A 24,174-nucleotide genomic window follows, 5' to 3' on the forward strand; every position below is an offset into this window, starting at 1 on the left:
ATACTAATAAATTAAATCATTTAGATATGTTGGGGAGGGGTTGAAATAGATATTACACATTTCTTCCTTTCCTGAAGAATAGTAGACCTATGGAATGAGTTGCTGTATTGGGCCATGAGTGCTGATTCATTGTATATAGAATCATAGAATCCCTACAGTGCGGAAAGAGGCAATTCAGCCCATCGACTCTGCACTGGCACGCCAAAGAGCATCCCGCTCGGACCCCTGATCTATTCCTGTAACCCACATTTACAGTTGCTAATCCACCTAATCTGCACATCCCTAGACACTACTGGGCAATTTACCAAGGCCAATCCATCTATCTGGCAGATCTTTGGATTTTGTGTGGAAATGGGAGCACCTGGAGGAATCCCACGCAGACAAAGGAAGAATATTGCAAACTCCACACAGGCAGTCACCTAAGGCTGGAATCAAATCCAAGTACATGGACTGTGAGGAAGCAATGCTAACCACTGAGCCACCATGCCCCCTATAACTAAACCACCATGCTACTTATACTGAGCCACCGTGCTGCTTATAACTGAGCCATATCTTCAAATCCCAGGCTTCACCTGATGAAGAAACAGTGCTCCAAAAGCTTGTGATTTCATATAAACCTGTTGGACTATAACCAGATGTCATCTGATTTCTGAATTAGAAAGAAGTCTAGCTTAAACTGTATAAAACATTGGTTAGACCAGACCTGGAATATTATGTCCCCCCACAGAAGGATATATTTGCCATGAAAGGTACAGCAAAGGTTTACCAGACTGATTCTTGGGATGGTGGCAGCTTCCAATAAAGAGACATTAAGGAGATTGGCCCTGTGTTCTCTGGAGTTTAGTAAAATGCAATGCAATCTCATAGAAAATGATAAAATTCTTAAAGGGATTGACAGTGTAGATGCAGAAAGGATGTTTGCCTTGGTTATGGAGCCTAAAACTAGGGGACCTGGTCTCAGAATAAAAGGCAAACCAATCAGGACAGGGGAAAAAAATTATTCTGATTATTTGAAGAGGTAATTAGCAGGAAAAATAATGGGAAGCCAGTTGGTGTAAGATAAGTGGATTTCTGAAAGGCATTTGATAAGATATCATACATAAGGCTATTTATTAAGGATAGAGGCTACTGTTTTGGAGTAATATATTCTGAAGGATAGAGGATTGGCTAATTAATAGAAGAAAGAGAGTTGGGATAAGGAGGCAATTTTAGGTTGACAAGTAGATTGCCACAGGGATTAGTTCCAGGACCACAATTTTTTACGATATACACAAATGGCTTGGATGAGGAAAGTGAATGTATTATTGTCAAGTTTGCATGTGACAGATATAGGTTGGAAGCCAAGGGGTAATGATGCACTATACAGAGCAATAAAGACAGGTAAAGTGAATGGGTACAACCTTGACAGATGAAATATAATGTGAAAATGTGTGAAGTTTCACACTTAGAACATTTGGCAGGAAGGATAGAGGAGTTAAATATTATTAAAGTGGATACAGAAAGCTGCAGTACAGAGGGTTCTGGACTCCTCATGTATAATTACAAAAAGCTAGCATACAAATTCAGTGAGTAATAGGGAAGGAAATGGAATGTTTGTTTTTATTCCAAAGGGAATGGAGTAGTAAATACAGGAAGTCTTGCTAAAACCATACAAGGCGCTATTTAGAGCATATCTAGAATACTGTAAACAGTCTGGTCCCTTTACCTAAACAAATACATGCTGACATCGAAGGTTCACTAAGCATGTTCACTAAATTGATCCTTGAATAGAATGATTTTCTTATAAGGAGAGGTTGTGTGGGTTGAGCCTGTCCTCATCAGAATTTAGAAGAATGAGAGGTAACTTTATTGAAATACATAAGATTCTTAGGGGCTAGTAGGCAGATGTGAAGAGGTTGTATCAGAGATGAAGGGTCTTCTGATGAAGGGTCTAGGCCCAAAACGTCAGCCTTCCTGCTCCTATGATGCTGCTTGGCCTGCTGTGTTCATTCAGATTAACACCTTGTTATCTCAGATGTGAAGAGGTTGTTTCTCTTTGTGGGACAGAGGGCATGATTTCAGATTAAGGCATTGCATTTAATACAGCAAAGGGGAGGAAATACTTCACTCAGAGAGTAGTGAATTTTGGAATTCTTGCAGGGACCTTTCGAGGCTGGGACTTCAGAATATTCAAGGCTGAGACAGACATATTTTTAATCAGTATGGGAATCAGGGATTATAGATAAAAGTCAAGAAAGTAAAGTTGTGGATTATCAGATTATATGATTTTGTTGAATGGCCCATTTATTTGTGCTTTATGTCTTTTGTCTTATGAATTATAAAGAGGAATAAGAAATCCAGAACAAGTTGGTGAATCTTTGGAATTCATTGTTCCAGAGTGTTGTGAAAATGTAATCATTAAGTAAGTTCAAAACAGAGATTGAAAGGTTCCCAGTTACTGATGACATCAAAGAATACGGGGAAATAACAAGATCCGGATATCAGCTATGATCTAGAATGGTGGAGTAGGGGCTGATTGTCCTATTCCTGCTTCTGCAGTCTTTGCATTTTTTGTATGTTCCTAGAAAGAGAAGACAGTAGAAATTGTGAATCCGAGAAGTGAGGAAGGGTGAGCTCAGGGGCCTTGTATTTTGTCCTTTACTCTATTTTCTACTTACACACTGAGATGCACAGCATTGTAGCTGGCATCAGACACTGCAAGCAGAAACCATGGCTAGGGGCCTGAAAGGTCACTCACCAAACTCTAGTAGCTAGAAATAAGAAGATCCAAAGTAAAATGGCTAAAGGAGCCTGGGGCTCAAGACAAGCATAAGGAATGGGATAAACTGAGAAAAGGGAACAAGGAGAAAGGAGCAGAGATAAGAGATGTCTCCCGCCTTTCCCGCAACTCATCACTCACACCCCACCCCTGCAATAACCTCCAAAAGAGAATCCCCCAGTCCTCACATACCACCCCACCGACCTCTAGATACAACGCATCATCCTCCAACACTTCCGCCATCTACAATCTGTCCCCACTACCAAAGACATTTTTCCATCCCCACCCTTGTCTGCCTTCCGGAGAGACCACTCTCTCTGGGACTCCCTTGGCTGCTCCACACTCCCCTCCAACCCCACCACACCCGGCACCTTCCCCTGCAACCACAGGAAGTGTACACTTTCCCCCACTCTTCCTCCCTCACCCCCATCCCAGGCCCCAAGATGACATTCCACATCAAGCAGATGTTCACCTGCACATCCGCCAATGTGGTATACTACATCCACTGTACCTGTTGCGGCTTCCTCTACATTTGGGAAGTCAAGCGGAGGCTTGGGGGCTGCTTTGCAGAACACCTATGCTTGGTTCACAATAAATAACTGCACCTCCTAGTTGCGAACCATTTCAACTCCCCCTCCCATTCCTTAGCTGGCATGTCCATCATGGGCCTCCTCCAGTGCCATAATGATGCCACCCGAAGGTTGCAGGATCAGAAACTCATATTCTGCTTGGGAACCCTGCAGTCCAATGGTATCAATGTGGATTTCACAAGCTTCAACATTTCCCCTTCCCCCACTGCATCCCAAAACCACGCCAGCTCATCCCCGACTCCCTAACCTGTTCTTCCTCTCACCTATCCCCTCCTCCCACCTCAAGCTGCACCTCCAAATCCTACTTACTAATTTCATCCCGCCCCCTTGACCTGTCCGTCCTCCGGGGATGGACCTATCTCCTCCCTACCTCCCCACCTATACTCTCCTCTCCACTTATCTTATCCTCTATACCTATTTATTTCAGAACCCTCTCCCCATCCCCCTTTTCTGATGAAGGGTCTAGGCCCGAAACGTCAGCTTTTGTGCACTTAAGATGCTGCTTTGCCTGCTGTGTTCATCCAGCTCCACACTTTGTTATCAAGGAGAAAGGAGCAATAATTTTGTATAAATGTCAGGGAAGTCAGAGACAGAAATAATGATTAAATGTAAAGAACAATTGCAGCAGGACTCTCATAAAATATGAAACAGAATGAGAGGCTTACACAGAGACGTGAGCCATTCACTGTGTGAGTTTAGTACGATGGAATTTGATAGGAAACTTAACAGACAATAGCAAGTGGTTGGTGCTGAGATAAGAGGAGGTGAACCACTCAGCAAACAACACTCCTTATGTGTTTGGCTACAAAGAGAAAATGTTGTTCTATTCAGCTCACAAAGTTGAGATTTAAAAGAGAGTTTGGCGTTAATCACAGAATCCTAGATGACTGTTGAAAAAATCTTGTATGGTTTGTTTGTGTATTTAATGGCTTTATCTTTGTGTGTGTGTGTGCGCACGCTAGAGCCAAGAGAGATTTATTAAGATTTATTAACCCTCTTTGGCCTAGCTGTTGTATTTTTTAAGGCTGTTGTTGCTTAATGCATATGAAATACCTCTGGAGAAAATTAGAGTAAGATTGGTCTAAGAATAATTTGTCACAAGCACATGTTTCAGTTGTTCAAATGCAATTATTTATTTTGATGTGAATAGAATTTGTAGGAGTATCCTTCTGTGATGAGAGTGTAATAAAGTCAACTGAGGTGGGAAAATTGAGGTCTGTCAATTAAACGCTGAAATCTCCTTTTTCTTTCTCTTTTCCATGTGGCTATGAGAGCCTGTTGTTGGATAGCAGTTTTAAAAACTTTTCTTTGAAAGAAAAGTGTTGTTGATTTGAATGCGTGTTCAGGAGATTGGGTGTGTGCTTGTGTGTGGATAAGCCTTATTGCATTTCAGGAGTTAAAAAAGACAATAAGTAATTTAACCCATAGGAAAGATTATAAATAAAGTCCTCTTTTTTAAAGAATGATTTCTGGAATCATGGTTACTGACCAGAATTGTGATTCAAGGATATTCAGGTAAATATTTGGATTTTTAAATCCAGAATCAAAATTCACACACCTTTAGTGATTATTCTTTTATATTTGATAGTGTAAATTAGAATGTTTGGAGTGATTATGATTAATCCTGCCTTGGAATGATCTTGGGTTAGAAGCCACGCAAAGTTTAAAGGTTTGAGGATTTTGTTCCTAAATCAATTCTCAACAGGAGAATAAATGTTAAATTTAAATACTGCTAATCGGAACTTGTAAATATATGGTCCATTTTTGATTCTGTGGGCTCAAAGTGTTAAAATGAAGAAAATTTGACAAATATCAACTGAAGAATGAAGCTGAAAAAATGGACAATGATGTAAGTGCATGGATTGGAGCTTGTTTCACTCAGCTCCTTTGGAGAAACAGACAAATAGAAGTTAATTGTTCCTGCAAACAAGTTAAGATTTCATTCCACTGGATTAATACATTATGCCTCAAGCAGAATTGATCTGTTATCACTTTTGTTAAGAGGTATATCAAAATTCCCAATATTTCAAAAATTTGATTAGTCATTTATGAGAATTTGGAATTTATAAAATAAATTATGTTCATTTGAGTTTAATGAGATTATCTAAAAACAATTAAAAAGGCACGCAGTGTTGACGGTTTCAGTGAATATGAAGGAAATGATTCATTTGAAGAGAAATAAATTATGTTTTGGAGGAAACCTGGCAGATTAATAACATGTTTTTAAATGTGGATGAATTTCAGATGCAAAAGGTGTAGCTTAATTTAGCAAGTTACTGTCGAATAAGACAAAATGTCATCTAAGATAATAAAAAAAAGCAAAATCAACCAGAAATGTTTGATTTTGGATTTAAATGTGTTATATTAATAATCAATTGGACTGTAAAATTTCTCCAAGGCATCTGAAGGATCATAACTAGTGGGGTGTGTAAAATTGTACAAGGGGCAGGTTGTAGTTAAAGACACTCCAAGGGAAGGAGATAACTGGAATTGATTTCCCGAACCAAAAAGTAGTCACTGACATATTTGAATACAGAGATGTATAATTGAGCTGTTTGGGAATCACCGCTTAATGGGCTCTGATATCTAGTTGCATAAAGTGTCATTTTTGAAGGGCGAGTGTTGTCATGGTTTATTAATATCTGTCTGGAAACTGACTAAATATTATATCAATAGCAGTGTGTGTCAGCTGAGATGTGGTCTGGTATGCCCTGTACAGCTCAATTGTAAGAAAAATCTTAGTGATGAAGTTGGTACTTTTCTTTCCAGAAATGCCATACGTGGCATTAACGCCAGGTCTATGACAAGCATTTTTTTCCCAACAGATGGTCAGATCTGTTAACTGTTGTGTTTCAAGTAAATAACCAGATTAATGGCAGTCGCTGGGTAGCAGTAACAGTGAACACACTCCTGGTAGCACCAGCAGCCTATATCAGCAAGAGTACCTGCCTGCATCTTGGGCAAGGCATGCAACCACCCTAAGGAGAACAAGGAGGCAACTGCTGAAGGCACCCAATGATACAAAGTTGTTGTTGAAATTGTTAGCTCAGTTGGCTGGAATGTTGGCTCATGACATAGAGTGATACCAATAACATGTGTTCAATTCCTGCACCACTGAGGTTACCTTGAAGGTCACTCCTTCTCAATCTCCCCACTCGCCTCAAACGTGTTGACCTTCAGGTAAACCACCCCCAATACCTTTTTCTAATGAGAATGCAGCCCTATTTTGCAATGGGACTATGTGACTTGTAGGAATGGTTACAGTTTCACCAAGATGAACTAATTTGTCTTCCTCTAAACATGAACCAGGACTTGAAGGATAATATTGTTAAGAACTGTTTGTTGATAGTATTGACTGGTTAGGATGTGCTGATTTAGGATGCTTTAATGTAGAAACATAAGGTTATTGGAAGTTGCCACATTGTTTGCTGCTGTGTTGTTGCCTTAAGACAGTATCATAGGAATAGGGAATCCAAAGATGATGTTACTGCAAATACATTAGGAATGACCTATAATTTAAGTTGTCAAAGGTCAACAGCTGTAAGCAGCCAGAGTCAGATGGCTGGGCAGAACACAAATTGAATTGTATAACAGAAGATACAGAATATGTTTTAGTCACACTAATTAAGTCCTAAATTCATGGGAAATCTTGAGTATAAATGATTACATTTAGTGGGTGGTGTGAGGAGTGTTAAGCGCTTGTAATTTGTGGCCTATTGGACAAAAAATGCACTCATAGTCACAGATTTACAAGAAGTGCAGCAAGTAAAAAGTTTAACTCAATGCACTGGTTCAAAACATCATTGATAACATAGAATTGATTACAGAGAATTGGATGGTGAGACTATCCATTTGGACTGATGCTCAGCTATATGCACGCCGAGAATATTGGCCCAAATTTAATTAATCCAGAACCAGTAAAGCGGGCACTATTTGTGCCTCACCAAGCTCAGGGAAATGGTGCAGCCATAACCCATCCAAACAAATTGTAAAGTTTCTTCCTAGGTCTTAAAAATGGGATTGGTGCTACCATACCATCATGGACCCAGCCTCATACTGTTCACCAGGTTGAAGATATCAGAATGCCAGAAGATCTGATTTTGATGTGCACCGTGACATGCTACCACATGCAATCTCAGAAAGAGATAGTTTAGTGTGAAGTAACTTAAAGGGTGCAGCACCCATCAAGGTGACAAAATGTGCTCTCATGGAGTACATTGTGACACTGAAATAACCCGGGAGTTTAACATAATTAAGGCAGAGGCCAATGTATCATGGAAGTAACTGATGTCAGCAACAAGCCAACACAGGACTTAGCCATTTGATGGAAAGTAGTATGTTATATCAGTCAAAGATCTTTTAGTTACACAGATAAAATCTGTGAGAAGCCCGAACTAACCTTTTGCTTTACGCTGGAGATCTGGGTACACATTAGATTTAAGCAACTGATCAACATATACCACTAAAGCTCTTTGGCCATAAGGTTGGCCTCTGGGACGATGTCAAGATGTTCAACCATGAGGTACCACCTCTACCAGAGCACCCATCTAGACATCACAAGGACATTGGTAAGTCTCCTTGGATTGCTACAGGCAAAAGAATTGGATAATTAAAAAAGACATTGAGAACATTAAGAATACCATTTTGTGGCAGGTTTTGGGGAACTGTGAGGTTAGTGTGTACTCCATCCTTGGATGCAGACCATGCATTAATAGTCATACAACTGTAATCATTTTATCACAGCCACCTATGGCTGAAGATAGGGATAGCTGGCTCGGAGGCTAGGCAATGCTATGGACAAAGAACAAGCAAAAGGAAGGTGTTGTGCTTAAAGGGACTCAGTTATAGGTGTTAAAAACCAAGCTCCAACAATCAGTAGAATACAGGTTGAGCAGTGAGAGGTGTAAGAGCTGAGGGACGTGACACCTGCAGAGTCCAGAAGGATCTCAATATATCTTTAGGAAAGAGTATCCAGGTTCACCTGGCTCAGAGTTTTGTCCAGAACCATCGGCCAGGACCTGGATGAGAGAATTGATTAAGATTGATACTTAAATGCATATTGATAACTTAAAATGGACAAATGCAGCAATAAGCAAATTCTCAAAGCATGATGGACAAAGTAGCAGAGATTATAAAAATTGTAGGATATGTTTCCATTCCCGTGGGAACCTAGTTAAGAATGTATGTTGCGAAAGGTAACGACCTTCGCAAGGATAAATAATAACCTTGAAGTATAAGGGCACAAATGGTTGGAGCCTGTTGAGTCACTACAATAATAGTGCTTCATAAGGTTGATAAGAAGATGAAAGAGTATCTGTAACGCCAGTGTAGCTTTGGTTATTGATGAGCATTTGTGATATAGTTGCTAAGATCGTCAATGACAAGTGGCCTGTAAAAAATTGATGTGAAATGTGAGAATTAAAACTTAAACATTTGCTAAAACGAAACTGGATGTTGAAGCTTTTCATCTTGCATCCATCAGAACTAAGATACAAGAAACAGACTTTTAAAAAAAAATTTCTTATACAGAATGAGAAGAGTGTGCTGATTGGTCGGGCCATAGTTAGATCACATGGACATATTGCAAGACAGTTAACTGTCAATTTTAATTCTCCAAACAGACAAATAGATTGTGATTAGTCAGAACATTTTCCATGGGGATGCGGCAGAGTTTGGCTATCTTTTTAAAATGGTGCAATGCATGTACAAATTCCTTTGCTTACATAAGCAGGGTCCCTCGTATTTATGTATGTAACTTCTACAACACACAAATGTATCATACTGTAGGCATGGTTCATGATCCTAAATTAGCTTCTGGTGCCACCGTTAGCATAGTCCAGAATATTTAATAAATGAGTTCCGATAACAGAATCACATCAAGTGTGGATATACTTTTCTGAGTCTTGCAAGACCATGTGTCAAGCTGCCAGCGGCGAATAATTAATGGGATATATTGTTTTAAATGTCCATCAGCCATTGGGATGTACAGCCTACATACAGTTTATACAGTTTCACATCATTAGACTTCAGTTTAAGTTCAATCATTATTTCCCTTTTCACAAACAGAAAATTTAAATTAGGAGTGAAGGATATTAAATGTTTTTAATTCCCAGTTTCGTTTTTGCGTTTCAATGCATCTATCTACGGACTTAATTAATTGACAATGTTGCTGTTGTAAGTCAGGAGATTCCCTTTCCCTTGTGCCAGATTCAAATTGCTGTCAGGACAGGGAGGAAACCACACTGCAGAAGTTACAAGATTTTTGATGGTAGCTTCCATTGAGATCACAGGTCAGTGAGGTTGTTCCACTACTAAATGCAAAATCCAGCCCAACAATTGTTCACAACTAAATGTTGTACACAAGATGGCAAGCATCGCGGATCAGATCAGTGAGGTGAAGAATCTCACTCTCCCAAATGCACAAAGCAATGCATTTTACACAAATTATCCTTTTGTTTGACTGAGACTATTTTTCTCAGCTGGGATAACTTTCTCTGCTCTCAGATAATTTCTGTTTAATAGGTACTGTACCTTCACCTGGATGGATTGCAGTGTTTTCCATTGAACCAGCCAATGAATTGAACTGGATACACTGGGATTTGTTGTCCATCATCTGACCAGGAGGAAGTACATGGACTGTTTTTAGTTGCCCAGGATTTGTACTATTTATGACCAACATCTGTGTATTACCTTTCAGCTGATACAAAACCTATATAGTGAATGGAAAATAAAAATGATCACAAAGTTGAGAGATATCCAAGTTGGTTGAATCTTTAACGTCATTTACATGTGAATACGAATTCGAACCCAGGATAACAAAGTATGGAGCTGGATGAACACAGCAGGCCAAGCAGCATCTCAGGAGCACAAAAGCTGACGTTTCAGGCCTAGACCCTTCATCAGAAAAGGGGGATGGGGAGAGGGTTCTGAAATAGATCGGAAGAGAGGGGGAGGCGAATCGAAGGTGGCTAGAGAAGAAGATAGGTGGAGAGGAGACAGACAAGTTAAAGGGGCCAGGATGGAGCCTGTAGAGGTGAGTATAGGTGGGGAGGTAGGGAGGCGATAGGTCAGTCTGGGTAGGATGGACAGGTTAAGGGGGCGGGTTGAGGTTAGGAGGTAGGAAATGGAGGTACGGCTTGAGGTGGGAGGAGGGGATAGGTAAGAGGAAGAACAGGTTATGGAGGTGGGGACGAGCTGGGCTGGTTTTGGAATGCAGTGGGGAGGGTGGGGAGATTTTGAAGCTAGTGAAATCCACATTGATACCAATGAGCTGCAGGGTTCCTAAGCGGAATATGAGTTGCTGCTCCTGCAACCTTCGGCTGGCATCGTTGTGGCACTGCAGGAGGCCTAGGATGGACATGTCTAAGGATTGGGAGGGGGAGTTGAAATAGCTTGCGACTGGGAGGTGTAGTTGTTTATTGCGAACCGAGCATAGGTATTCTGCAAAGCGGTCCCAAGCTTCCCCTTGGTTACCCCAATGTAGAGGAAGTTGCACCAGGTACCGGGTACATATTGGCGGATGTGCAGGTGAGCATCTGCTTGATGTGGAAAGTCAACTTGGGGCCTGGGATGTGGGTGAGGGAGGAGGTGTGGGGGCAAGTGTAGCACTTCCTGCGGTTACAGGGGAAAGTGCCGGGTCTGGTGGGGTGGGAGGGGCAGTGTGGAGCGGACACGGAAGTCCCGGAGAGAGTGGTCTTTCTGGAAGGCAGACAAGGGTAGGGATGGAAAAATGTCTTTGGTGGTGAGGTTGGATTGTAGATGGCGGAAGTGTTGGAGGATGATGTGTTGTATCCGGAGGTTGGTGGGGTGGTATGTGAGGACAAGGGGAAACCAAGCAGAGGCTTGGGGGCCACTTTGCAGAAGACCTACACTCGGTTCGCAACAAACAACTGCACCTCCCAGTCGCAAACAATTTCTACTCCCCCTCATATTCCTTAGATGACATGTCCATCCTGGGCCTCCTGCAGTGCCACAACGATGCCACCCGAAGGTTGGAGGAACAGCAAATCATATTCCACTTAGGAACCTTGCAGCCCAATGGTATCAATGTGGATTTCATAAGCTTCAACATCTCCTGTCCCCCCACTGCATCCCAAAACCAGGCCAGCCTGTCCCCACCTCCCTAACCTGTTCTTCCTCTCACCTATCCCCTTCTCCCACCTCAAGCTGCACCTCCATTTCCTACCTCCTAACCTCAACCTGCCCCCTTGGCCTGTCCGTGCTCCCCGAACTGACCTATCCCCTCCCTACCTCCCCACGTATACTCATCTCTACAGGCTCCATCTCCACCCCTTTAACTTGTCTGTCTCCTCCCTACCTATCTTCTCCTCCACCCACCTTCAATCTGCCTCCCCCTCTCTCCCTAATTATTTCAGAACCCTCTCCCCATCCCCTTTTCTGATGAAGGGTCTAGACCTGAAACGTCAGCATTTGTGCTCCTAAGATGCTGCTTGGCCTGCTGTTTTCATCCAGTTCCACACCTTGTTATCTCAGATTCTCCAGCATCTGCAGTTCCCATTATCTCTGATACAAATTCGAACCCATCTTTGACTCATGCTACAAAAAGCAATATACATCCCTCATTCCTCCTGCTATCGAGAAGCCTATTCAGCATGTTGATCATACATTGTATAAAGAACCTTCATCCTTAAATGTATGTTTTGCCACTCCTAGTTAGCCCGTATCTTACTGTTCTTCTTGAATAGAAAGAGTTAAAGTAAATTTAATTCAAATAACTGATTTGTGCAAAAATCCTGATTTAAACATTGCCAACACAGAATAATAGGTAGAAAGTGGTATTAAACATAAATGTTATGTTGAGATCTAATATTATTCAGCATGGGACCTGTTCTGATATATCTTTGCAGTTCTTGTTGGACAGTTAGTCTTCTCACAAACTATTAACACCAAAAGATGCCTGTGCTTTGTGTGCAGAGAAAGCAATGGGACCAACAACCATTTAAAAGACTACTAATTGCTGCATAAAAATTGACTGGGCCTTTGATGTGTTTGCAAATATCTTCTGTACTATCTACCAGGTCAGTAAGGATGGAGTAAAATGCTTTGTTTCTTTCTAGGTCTTGCTACAATGTGGCGCTGACAAGAGTATGCTAATTGTTTGAGCATTGGGCAGACTCCAAACTTTAGCAGTATGCACAGTGGCATGTGGTAGCATGCAGAATCATGCATGTATTGAAGAAAAAAATTGCAGGACTCATGAATGCTGACACAGTACATGTTTTTTCACTTTGCCTATCTTTAATATGTAACATTGTAATGAATGCCAATAGTTAATTCTCATCTTGCACTGAATCACATAATCAACAAGCGCGTTACTCTGGTGACCAAAGCAGCTAGTTGGCAAATGCACAGGAATAGCCATGTTGGTACAGACCAGAATGTCCAAGTGGCACAGAAATACATTTTTAATAGCGCAAATAAATCTGTAAAGTTGATAGCCATCTATGCTACATGCATACTACTAGCAACTCTTTCTGTTGATGGATGTTTCATTGCACATGTAGATACCATTCTTGATTATTTTACCTATAGCTTTCCTGTGAGTTCACTGTTCACTTCTTTCAAAATGCCTGTTTTTTGGGCTACTGTGCTCACTAGCTCCTCTAGTTGTTGCTGGCTGCCTGTCTCAGAGTCCATCTCTCACCTCCTCCTCTTTGTTCTTCTTTGCCTGTCTCCTACATCTCTTCTCATCTGCTCCTTGAAGTGCTGCTGACTGCCTGCCTTATGGCTTTCTGCTTACCTGTTCCCAAGATACTGCTGACAATCAGTCTTCATAAGGGTACCCTACTGGCCCTCTCCTCTACTCATAGTATCCTGACTCTAGGTTAGAATATCCACACTTCTGCTAAGTTCCTTGTCTACTTACATCCATTTTTTCAAAGGCTGTCTCTTCCTCTCTCCTTGGGAAAAATCATCTCATTGCAGTTCCTGAAATCCTACAGCTGGACTCCAGCGGAGAATGAGAAACTTGGCTTGGGGAGTGGTAGCCTTCTCATCTCCTCTCCATTTTTGAATTTGCTACACTCGTGTACAATTCAGCCTTTCTGAATCATGCCTGGATTCCTTTAATGAGAAATAGTTCCTTTGACAAATCTGGCATATTTTCATATACTCACACTCTCTGATTATTTGTGGATCTCAGAGACAGAATGCTAATGCCATGACTCAATGGTGAAGGTGTTCCTGACCTGCCATGTGTAAAAAATTCCACACCATTTATTCCTTCTTTAAATTTCAACATGCAAGTTCACAGCCCTCTGATCATCAATCATGCAAACTGGGCAAAATATGTTTGAAAAGCTGCAAATGCAAAGACTTTTCAGAATAGCTGATAGAGACATACACATGGAAATTGACCCTTCGGTTCAACTAGTCCATGCCAATCATGAACCCAAACCAAACTAGTCCCACTCGCCTGTGTTTGACATATATCTCTCCAAACCCTTCCTCATCACATACTTATCCAAATGTCTTTTAAATGTTGTAACTTGTGCCTGTATCTGCCACTTCCTCTAACAGTTAATTCCACAAATGAACCACTCTATAAATTAGTCAGCCCCCATGTCCTTTTTAAAACTTTCTCCTCTCATCTTAAAAATATGCCTCCTAGTTTTGAACTATCCCCACCCTTGGTGAAAAAAATCTTTGCTATTACCTCGTCTACGCCCCTCGTGATTTTATAAACCTCCGCAAGGTCACTTAACCTCCTAGGCTCCAGTGAAAAATGTCCCTGCCTATCAAGCCTATTTTTATAACTCAAAGCTCCATTCCTGGTAAATCTTTTCTGAACCCTTTCCAATTTAATAATATCTTTCCCATAGCAGGGAAACCAGAACAGCACATAGTACTCCAGAAAAGACCTTGCCAATGTCCTAAACAACCTCAACATGACATCCCAACTCCTTGGCTCATACTGGAGACACAAAAATTCATTCAAAAGTGCAGCCATTAGTAAAAAGAATAAGAATAATTTTATAAATAATAGCTATAATAAAATATCAGAAAAATGATGTTGTTTTCTGCTGCTGTCCTATAATTCAGGATTCATTAGCCAAATGATTTGAGTCAATTTAAAATATGGCTATTTACATAGCATCCATTAGAATGAGCAAATTGATTAATAATTCAGATTGTGATCATGAAAGGTATCACAACAGAGGCTAATCCAATCCTCCTATATCAACATACTGTCAGGTCCAGGCCTCATTATATACAACAATCAGGCATCTAACTCAGATTGATGGTTCCTCCACAAAGATACTGAAGCAATGGCAATGTGTCACTTGACAATCAATTTTATCAGCGCAGACCATGAATTGAATCTGGGACATTCTAGTTCATGGAGTTCAGTAACACATCAGGCAGCGAATTTACCTCCTAACTGATTGATTGGGGTAGGAAGGAAATCCATTTCATGACTTAATCCAGTCTAAATCAGGTGAACGAACTAACATATGGCAAAATGCTGTTTTGAGTGAAAACATCAAACATTCTGAAATGAAGCAAGTTACAAACTACCCATAATGAAGGTCAGAGCACTAAATTATTATTATCTACCTGATAGCTGCTTTCCAAACTTTTGCAGTTCAATGAAAATAGTTACCCAGGCGCAAATGCTTACTGACTATGTCCAATCGCTTACCTGGCATAGGTTGTGGTTGGAAATAGGGAAATCACATACAGGTGGATGGAAAGGTTGAAGAACAGCAGTTAATGGTCTTAAGGGTTGCTAAAATGAAGTAAATATAGAGATATATTAAGCGTAATTGTTGCTTGTGATTATTTGTTAATCCATCTCACTACTTTATATAGTTTGAGTGTTGCCTAATTGCATATATTCATGATGTGTGATCACATGTTTAGAGGAATCAGGTTTTTTTTAACAGAATTTCACTGCACGTATGGCCAACCTTCACCTATTGCCAAAAGTTCTTCTAAATGCTTCCCTTTGTACAGGGCACCCACGATAATTGAACTTAATTCTATCCAAATACTAAACATATTAGCATGGAAAAGATAGCAGGCGACCTGTATGAATGTCAGTAGGAATTACACATTCTACATTGCCTGACCGTTCAATGAAAGTAGGCCAAGCTTTCTTTCTTTTATTGAAATCTGGCTGAATGAAATTTGACTTTTACAGAACAGACAAATTGCCAGCAAACTATATATAGTTTGTCTTCTTCTGCAACAAGTGTAGTTCTAATTGATACAACTTGTGATATTGTTAGCAAATTGCAGCCCTTTCCTTAGGCTTCAACTGCTGCATGAAGAAGGCCAGAACAAAATGAACAACCTTTCAGGATAAAACATTGAAGCAAGTGCTGCAATGCATCATACACCCAGACATCAATCTGGTTACCTTCAAGTGTTTTCTTAGAATGCTGCTGATATGTATTATCATTTATGAAATTCTAAAAAATTCATTACAAATAATATGGACACATTTATCAACAAATAATATTAAATTATTTATTAGTTCCTAGTATATAATCCATCACTTTGCCCACTATAATATTTTATGAAAATTTATGAAAATTGGGAGGAAGATTTCAGAAATTACTGCACACAGCCGAGAACCTGTGTCAGGCATTTGGATTTTAAAAATTGACTGGTATTTATTATGGTACTGATCAAAACTCATGGTGGCAGGAAGTATGATTTGGAGTCAGGAAATGCATGACAATGGAAGGTTTTTAATAAAGACAGGTTAGTCTGCTGTATTGTTTGTCATCTTGTTAATAATCAGTGGATTTACTATCATTGATTACAATGCATAATTCACTGTGGTAGAAACAAAACTGATAATTTTTTTTTCCCAATGTCAGTTACTTGGGAAGGCTAAATTAAAGTGGATGGGATGGACTAGATCAGACTAATCACAAGTAAAATTAAGGATTTAATAAACTTAGTCCTTTCCAGGTAATCTTCTTAGTGTTACTTGGTTATTGTGCTGTCATTTCCCCCTCTTCTCACAATGCTCATGCACACCCATTCATTTTCAATGCTACTTTGCAAATGTGTTTTTGGGAAGGGAAAATCTCTATTTGTACTTGCCTTTTGAAGGTGGCTATGAATAATCTTATAATGACATGTAATGTTCATGCCACACATGTGTCAGGTAATGATATCATGAAATTTTAATCATCTCCACTTAAAATTAGTAGCACTACCATCGCTGAATACACCAGCATCAACACCCTGGGTATTACTAATGACCAGAAGCAGCTCGTATAGTATCGGTACCACTACTGTTAGAAAGGGAATCCAGGTTTGTGAGCCAGCAACAGGGAAGGAACAGCAATATAAATCCAAATCAAGATGGTGTATTACCTGGAGGCAAACTTGAAAGGTACTAGGATCTCACTGTGTCTGCTTCCCTCATTCGTTGAGGTGGTAGAGATTGTGTTCCTTGCAGATGCTATAAAAGGAGGATTAGAGAATTGCTGCAGTGTATTTGGTGCTGCCACTGTGCACTGGTGGTATTGGGTGTCAATGTTTAAAGTGTGGGTGGGGTACCATTCAAGCTTTCTCTTGGATGGCACAGAATCCTTTGAGTTCTATTTAAACAATGCACATCCAGGCAAGTGGAGAGTATTCCATTAAAATCCCGACTTGTGCCTTCCAGGTGGTGGACATATTTTGAAGATATAGGAGGTGAATTATTTATCTTATAATTCTTAGCCTTGAACGTGCACTTGTAGCCACAGTGTTCCTATGGTTGGCCCAGTTCAGCTTCTGGTCAATGGTAAATCCCAAATCATTGACAGCGGGGTTTAAGGCTAATGTTGCAAGAGATGCTGTCAACACAATGAGGAAATAGACGGTTATATATTCTTTTGTCAGAGATGGTCATAGCCTTGCACTTGTGTGCTGCAATTGTCACTAATCAGGCCAAGCCTGAATTATTTCCAGATCTAGTTGCACACAAGCAGTGTGCCTCAGTACCTTGGGAATTCAGAATGGTATTGAACACTGAGTAATCGTCAGTGAATATCTCCATTTCTGATGCTAAGGATATTCAATCATTACTTATGTATATCGACTAATTTTAGTCTCATCCCTCTTAATTTGTGCAAATATTTATTATTTGTTCATTCTTAATGTTCTCTTCAAACATTTCCAGCATAAATCAGTCAGTCAACTGCATGCGTCATTGTATTTGGATGATTTGATCTCACCATGATTCAAATGACTGGTTATCTTCATATTCATGCTGACAGCTTGGTTGAAGAATGAGCACCACAGGATATGCAAAGTTACAAAATCTACTTGTAACAAAATCTGATATAAAATTAGTAAACTTGATAGCTGAGATCAGTGTGATGAATGATCAAAGTCGTTAGTGTTGTGTTATAAGAACAAAAGAAACAGGACTGGTGTAGGCTGTTTGGGCTGTCCAGCCTTCCTTGCCATTCAAAAAAATCAAAGCTGATTTGCTCTAAGTCTCATATCCTGTCTAATGCCAACTCCTCTTGGCACTCAGCTCCATGATATTTCAAAAATCTACTTACGTCCTCATTAAAAATTTTCAGTGATCTAACTCCACAACGCTTTGGGATAGAGAATTCCACATATTCACTCTAGGAGAATGAATTCCATTGCATTTCAGTTTTAAAAGTGCCTCCTTAACTATGCCCTAGTTTGAGATTCCCCCCCACCCCAATGGAAACATCTCCTGAACATTTACCCTGTCAAGCCCCCTCACAATCCTGTGTGTTTCAATACAATCATCAATCTTCTAAATTCTAATGAATAAAATCCTAGCCTGTTTAGCTATTCTTGATAGGTCAACCCCTTCATTCCAGGAATAAGCCTAGCAAATCTCCTTTGTACTACATCCAATGCCAGCATATCATTTCTTGAATATGGGAATCAAAACTGTGTGCAGTACTCCAGGTGCACCCTCACCAATACCTTGTACAATTGTAACAAGACTTCCCTATTTTTAAACTCCAAGCCCCTAGCAATGAGGGCCAAAAGTCCATTTTCCTTACTAATTATTTGCTGTGCCTGTATGCAAATCTTTTGTGTTTCAAGCATAAGAACACGCAGATCACTCTGCCTTGCGCCTTTTCTCAGATATCTCTCTGCATTTAGATAACAATCTGCCTTTTGATTCTTCCTACCAAAGCGCATTACTGCACATTTCACTATCATCAAACACCAATGACCAAGTTTCCACTCACTCACGCAACCCTTCTATTACTCTCTGCAGATTCCTTATGCTGTCATCACAATATGGCCTCACTTTTTTATCATTAGCAAAATTGAATATACATGTTGTTTAACTATTAAATGATCAGGATTGATGTCTATTTAGTAAGTTAAATCATAAAGATAAGAACACACAAATGGGCAAATGTTCTATATGTCATAGTGACAGAAATTACCAAGGGGCTAGCACTGCCTCTGAGTGGAGAACCCTGATCCATGGCAAGATGATGAGGTGGTGAGATCTGTCTGTTGATTTCATCTGGCAAGACTTCAGATATCGGGATGTCCTCTTTAGATTCAGTGGCAATGCTTGCGACAGCTTCTCTTGTTTCTGCCTAAAATCAATAATCAGTTAGTATTAACTTCATGTCAGCAACATTATTAGCACATTCAGTTTGCATTTCCAGGACCAATGTTTCAATTCTTTAAATGCACATAAATGTTCATCACTATTCTAAGTGGGAGACACCTCTTATCTGCTTTCCAAAATTTTTCCCCCATTCTGAGATTTGAAAATTGTCATGACCCATCAGTAAAAATTCAAGAGAGCAGGGTTCAAGGACTGTAAGAACTTATTGGAATATGATTATAGCTGACATACCTCACCATCAGAGTTCATAGTAGCCATGGTTGCCTCAGAGCTTATAATCCCTACTTTATTGTACACGGTGGTACGTTAAAGAGAGTTGAGGAAATTCCAGTCTAATTCCCAGCGGAACATGGAATACTGCATATATTTTAAGTCAAAAATAAAGCAGAAATTTCTAGAAATACTCAGTGGATCAAGCAGCAGCTGTGGAGATAACAATTCAGATCAATGACCCTATTTTTTGAAATGGAAAATATTAGAGAAGTTATAGGTTTCCGTGCTTCTGTTCACGCTTGCAACTCTATTACTGTTTGAATTTTTTTCCTGATGGGGTAGAATTAGGTTTAGGGTTAGGTTCAGATGAAACTTCATGGACTTGAAACATTAAGTTTGACTCTCTTTCTCTCCTGTTACTCCCTGACCTGGTGAGTACTGTCAGCATTTTCTGCTTTGAATCACAATAGATTTGAACTCCTAAATCACCTCTGATAATACCACTAATTATATTCTATTTATAGTTTGACAGGTAGGAACCGTAAGATATGGTTGTGGGAAATGGGAAAATGCCAGGCAGCGAAATAGGAACAACTCTTTTTGAGGTTTCAACAGAAGTACATTGTTGGAACAGATTAAAATGAACTCAATGCTGCATCTAACTCTGCCTCAGCTGAATAATAGTGTTTGATGCCAAAATGGGCTGTTGGGAGGAAAATCTTACAATCGATGGCTCTAGTTTGGCACAAGATTCAAGTTGGTCTTTAAAATATTTAGCACAATTTTAAATTATTTTGTTTGTTTGCAGAAAAAGTATGTTTAAGTTACATCAGATTGCATCAGTTGTTGTATGCCAGTGGTGGACTTGTAATAAAAGCCTGGTTCTTTAGTGCCATTCTGAATCTGAAATAAATTTGGTTAAGCTCATACTTATGTCACAAATATGCCTCTTTTAAGTTTATTAACACTATGTCAAGTAATTGTGATATCTTCCTGGATGATCACCTTGGCACTTTGTGATATTTGCCATCTTTACTGGTATTCAATGCCAGAAAGGGTTGTTTAAAGTTGTGCATTGCCACCAGTCCCTCTCTGCTTTGTCTTGGCTTATATAGTAATTAACGGTAGAGGATACGCCATTTGTAGTATTCACAGGAGAGTCCTGGTCTTAGATAATAAGAAAGTTTATTGCATGGTAGCAATAGGTGCAACTACATTTGATCAGGCACAATTACCAAGACCTTGGGGAACTGGTACAGATACAAGATAATAAAATGTGAGGCTGGATGAACACAGCAGGCCAAGCAGCATCTCAGGAGCACAAAAGCTGACGTTTCGGGCCTAGACCCTGAGATGCTGCTTGGCCTGCTGTGTTCATCCAGCCTCACATTTTATTATCTTGGATTCTCCAGCATCTGCAGTTCCCATTATCTCTGGTACAGATACATCTGCTTCCTCTGAAAGTGAGATAGAACACTTAGCTTCCACCAGGTGGAGCCAAGTTAACATGAACATCTAGCCCTTCTGAACCACCATCTTGTACATCTCCCTCCAAAGATTTTATTTGATGGTTAACCTGTTATACAATCATATATATAATGATATAACAGTTATTGCTCCCCCTACCCCCATGTCTTTTACTTTACAAATTCAGATGCTCTAGATTTTTCACAGCTTTCTCGGAATACACTCTCTTCAGACTTGGAAGAATGGCGAATCTTTTGTCTGAGGACTATTGACCCTGGCCATCGTCTGTAATAAGGTTAGGGTTAGGGTTAGTGCTTAGCAAAATTTCTAATTATTTTGGATGTTTACAGGAAGACATGCTTTAAATAAATCAAAAGACAATATCTCTCATGCCAGTGACAGCCTTTGATCAAAAGTTCTTTACTGTCATTTTGATTCTGAAATACTTTGTTAGAGTTTATTTTCATGTCAAAAATATGCCTCTTCTACGCTTACAAACATTATGTCAAGTAATTTCACTTCTTTGCTGCAGCTTCTATGAATTGTCAAATATCTTGTATCGAAGATGTTGTTCTTTACTGATGTTGTTGTCTCATTATCTTAGAAGATCATTAAGTGCTCTGAATTTCCTTCCTGCAAAGCAACTGTAATGCTGAAATAAATACTTTCTTACTGTGAGCATCCTGGATTTCTGGATCAGTTAACTGCTTTCTGATTGGAAGAGATAGACTTTTTTTTGCAGTATTCTATATGCTGATACCAGGTAGTTTCTTATTCTTAACCATGTGCTGAATCTGTGGATATTGATCTGACTCCAGCAAGTCACATGTAGCTGAGATCCTTTGATTTGCTGTTCAAAATGGACATCTTTATTGTCGTCTGTGGTTGTCTGATGAGTGAAATAGATTTTCTCACACTCTCAGTCATGTTAGTGAAAACTGGTTACTAACTAATTACTATCTTTAATGAGATAATGGGAACTGCAGATGCTGGAGATTCCAAGATAATAAAATGTGAGGCTGGATGAACACAGCAGGCCAAGCAGCATCTCAGGAGCACAAAAGCTGACGTTTCGGGCCTAGACCCTTCATCAGAGAGGGTAATGGGGGGAGGGAACTGGAATAAATAGGGAGAGAGGGGGAGGCGGACCGAAGATGGAGAGTAAAGAAGATAGGTGGAGAGGGTGTAGGTGGGGAGGTAGGGAGGGGATAGGTCAGTCCAGGGAAGACGGACAGGTCAAGGAGGTGGGATGAGGTTAGTAGGTAGCTGGGGGTGCGGCTTGGGGTGGGAGGAAGGGATGGGTGAGAGGAAGAACCGGTTAGGGAGGCAGAGACAGGTTGGACTGGTTTTGGGATGCAGTGGGTGGGGGGGAAGAGCTGGGCTGGTTGTGTGGTGCAGTGGGGGGAGGGGATGAACTGGGCTGGTTTAGGGATGCAGTGGGGGAAGGGGAGATTTTGAAACTGGTGAAGTCCACATTGATACCATATGGCTGCAGGGTTCCCAGGCGGAATATGAGTTGCTGTTCCTGCAACCTTCGGGTGGCATCATTGTGGCAGTGCAGGAGGCCCATGATGGACATGTCATCAAGAGAATGGGAGGGGGAGTGGAAATGGTTTGCGACTGGGAGGTGCAGTTGTTTGTTGCGAACTGAGCGGAGGTGTTCTGCAAAGCGGTCCCCAAGCCTCCGCTTGGTTTCCCCAATGTAGAGGAAGCTGCACCGGGTACAGTGGATGCAGTATACCACATTGGCAGATGTGCAGGTGAACCTCTGCTTAATGTGGAATGTCATCTTGGGGCCTGGGATGGGGGTGAGGGAGGAGGTGTGGGGACAAGTGTAGCATTTCCTGCGGTTGCAGGGGAAGGTGCCGGGTGTGGTGGGGTTGGAGGGCAGTGTGGAGCGAACAAGGGAGTCACGGAGAGAGTGGTCTCTCCGGAAAGCAGACAGGGGTGGGGATGGAAAAATGTCTTGGGTGGTGGGGTCGGATTGTAAATGGCGGAAGTGTCGGAGGATAATGCGTTGTATCCGGAGGTTGGTAGGGTGGTGTGTGAGAACGAGGGGGATCCTCTTTGGGCGGTTGTGGCGGGGGCGGGGTGTGAGGGATGTGTCGCGGGAAATGCGGGAGACGCGGTCAAGGGCGTTCTCAATCACCGTGGGGGGAAAGTTGCGGTCCTTAAAGAACTTGGACATCTGGGATGTGCGGGAGTGGAATGTCTTATCGTGGGAGCAGATGCGGCGGAGGCGGAGGAATTGGGAATAGGGGATGGAATTTTTGCAGGAGGGTGGGTGGGAGGAGGTGTATTCTAGGTAGCTGTGGGAGTCGGTGGGCTTGAAATGGACATCAGTTACAAGCTGGTTGCCTGAGATGGAGACTGAGAGGTCCAGGAAGGTGAGGGATGTGCTGGAGATGGCCCAGGTGAACTGAAGGTTGGGGTGGAAGGTGTTGGTGAAGTGGATGAACTGTTCGAGCTCCTCTGGGGAGCAAGAGGCGGCGCCGATACAGTCATCAATGTACCGGAGGAAGAGGTGGGGTTTGGGGCCTGTGTAGGTGCGGAAATGGACTGTTCCACGTAACCTACAAAGAGGCAGGCATAGCTGGGGCCCATGCGGGTGCCCATGGCCACCCCCTTAGTCTGTAGGAAGTGGGAGGAGTCAAAAGAGAAGTTGTTGAGTGTGAGGATGAGTTCCGCTAGGCGGATGAGAGTGTCGGTGGAGGGGGCCTGGTCGGGCCTGCGGGACAGGAAGAAGCGGAGGGCCTTGAGGCCATCTCCATGCGGAATGCAGGTGTACAGGGACTGGACGTCCATGGTGAATATGAGGTGTTGGGGGCCAGGGAATTGGAAGTCCTGGAGGAGGTGGAGGGCGTGGGTGGTGTCACGGACATAGGTGGGGAGTTCCTGGACCAAAGGGGAGAAAATGGAGTCCAGATAGGTGGAGATGAGTTCGGTGGGGCAGGAGCAGGCTGAGATGATGGGTCGACCAGGGCAGGCAGGTTTGTGGATTTTGGGAAGGAGATAGAAACGGGCCGCACGGGAAATGCGGGAGACGCGGTCAAGGGCGTTCTCGATCACCGTGGGGGGAAAGTTGCGGTCCTTAAAGAACTTGGACATCTGGGATGTGCGGGAGTGGAATGTCTTGTCGTGGGAGCAGATGCGGCGGAAGCGGAGGCGGCGGAATTTCTCCACCTATCGGGACTCCATTTTCTCCTCTTTGGTCCAGGAACTCCCCACCTACGTCCGTGACACCACCCACGCCCTCCACCTCCTCCAGGACTTCCAATTCCCTGGCCCCCAACACCTCATATTCACCATGGACATCCAGTCCCTGTACACCTGCATTCCGCATGGAGATGGCCTCAAGGCCCTCCGCTTCTTCCTGTCCCGCAGGCCCGACCAGGCCCCCTCCACCGACACTCTCATCCGCCTAGCGGAACTCGTCCTCACACTCAACAACTTCTCTTTTGACTCCTCCCACTTCCTACAGACTAAGGGGGTGGCCATGGGCACCCGCATGGGCCCCAGCTATGCCTGCCTCTTTGTAG

At 41.7% G+C, this 24,174-nt stretch overlaps 1 protein-coding gene across 1 annotated transcript in view; it reads right to left on the reverse strand.

Moving 5' to 3' along the window:
- tesmin (testis expressed metallothionein like protein) overlaps positions 1-18,834 on the reverse strand; it is a 62,760-nt gene extending 43,926 nt beyond the window's left edge. The window contains exon 1 of the mRNA XM_059651838.1: positions 18,762-18,834. The gene's annotated coding sequence lies outside the window, so the exon portion shown is untranslated. The remainder of the gene's footprint in view (positions 1-18,761) is intronic.
- Between the last annotated feature and the right edge of the window lie 5,340 nt (positions 18,835-24,174).

This window comes from Stegostoma tigrinum, chromosome 17 (assembly GCF_030684315.1).
Source record: "Stegostoma tigrinum isolate sSteTig4 chromosome 17, sSteTig4.hap1, whole genome shotgun sequence".
NCBI lineage: Eukaryota > Metazoa > Chordata > Chondrichthyes > Orectolobiformes > Stegostomatidae > Stegostoma > Stegostoma tigrinum.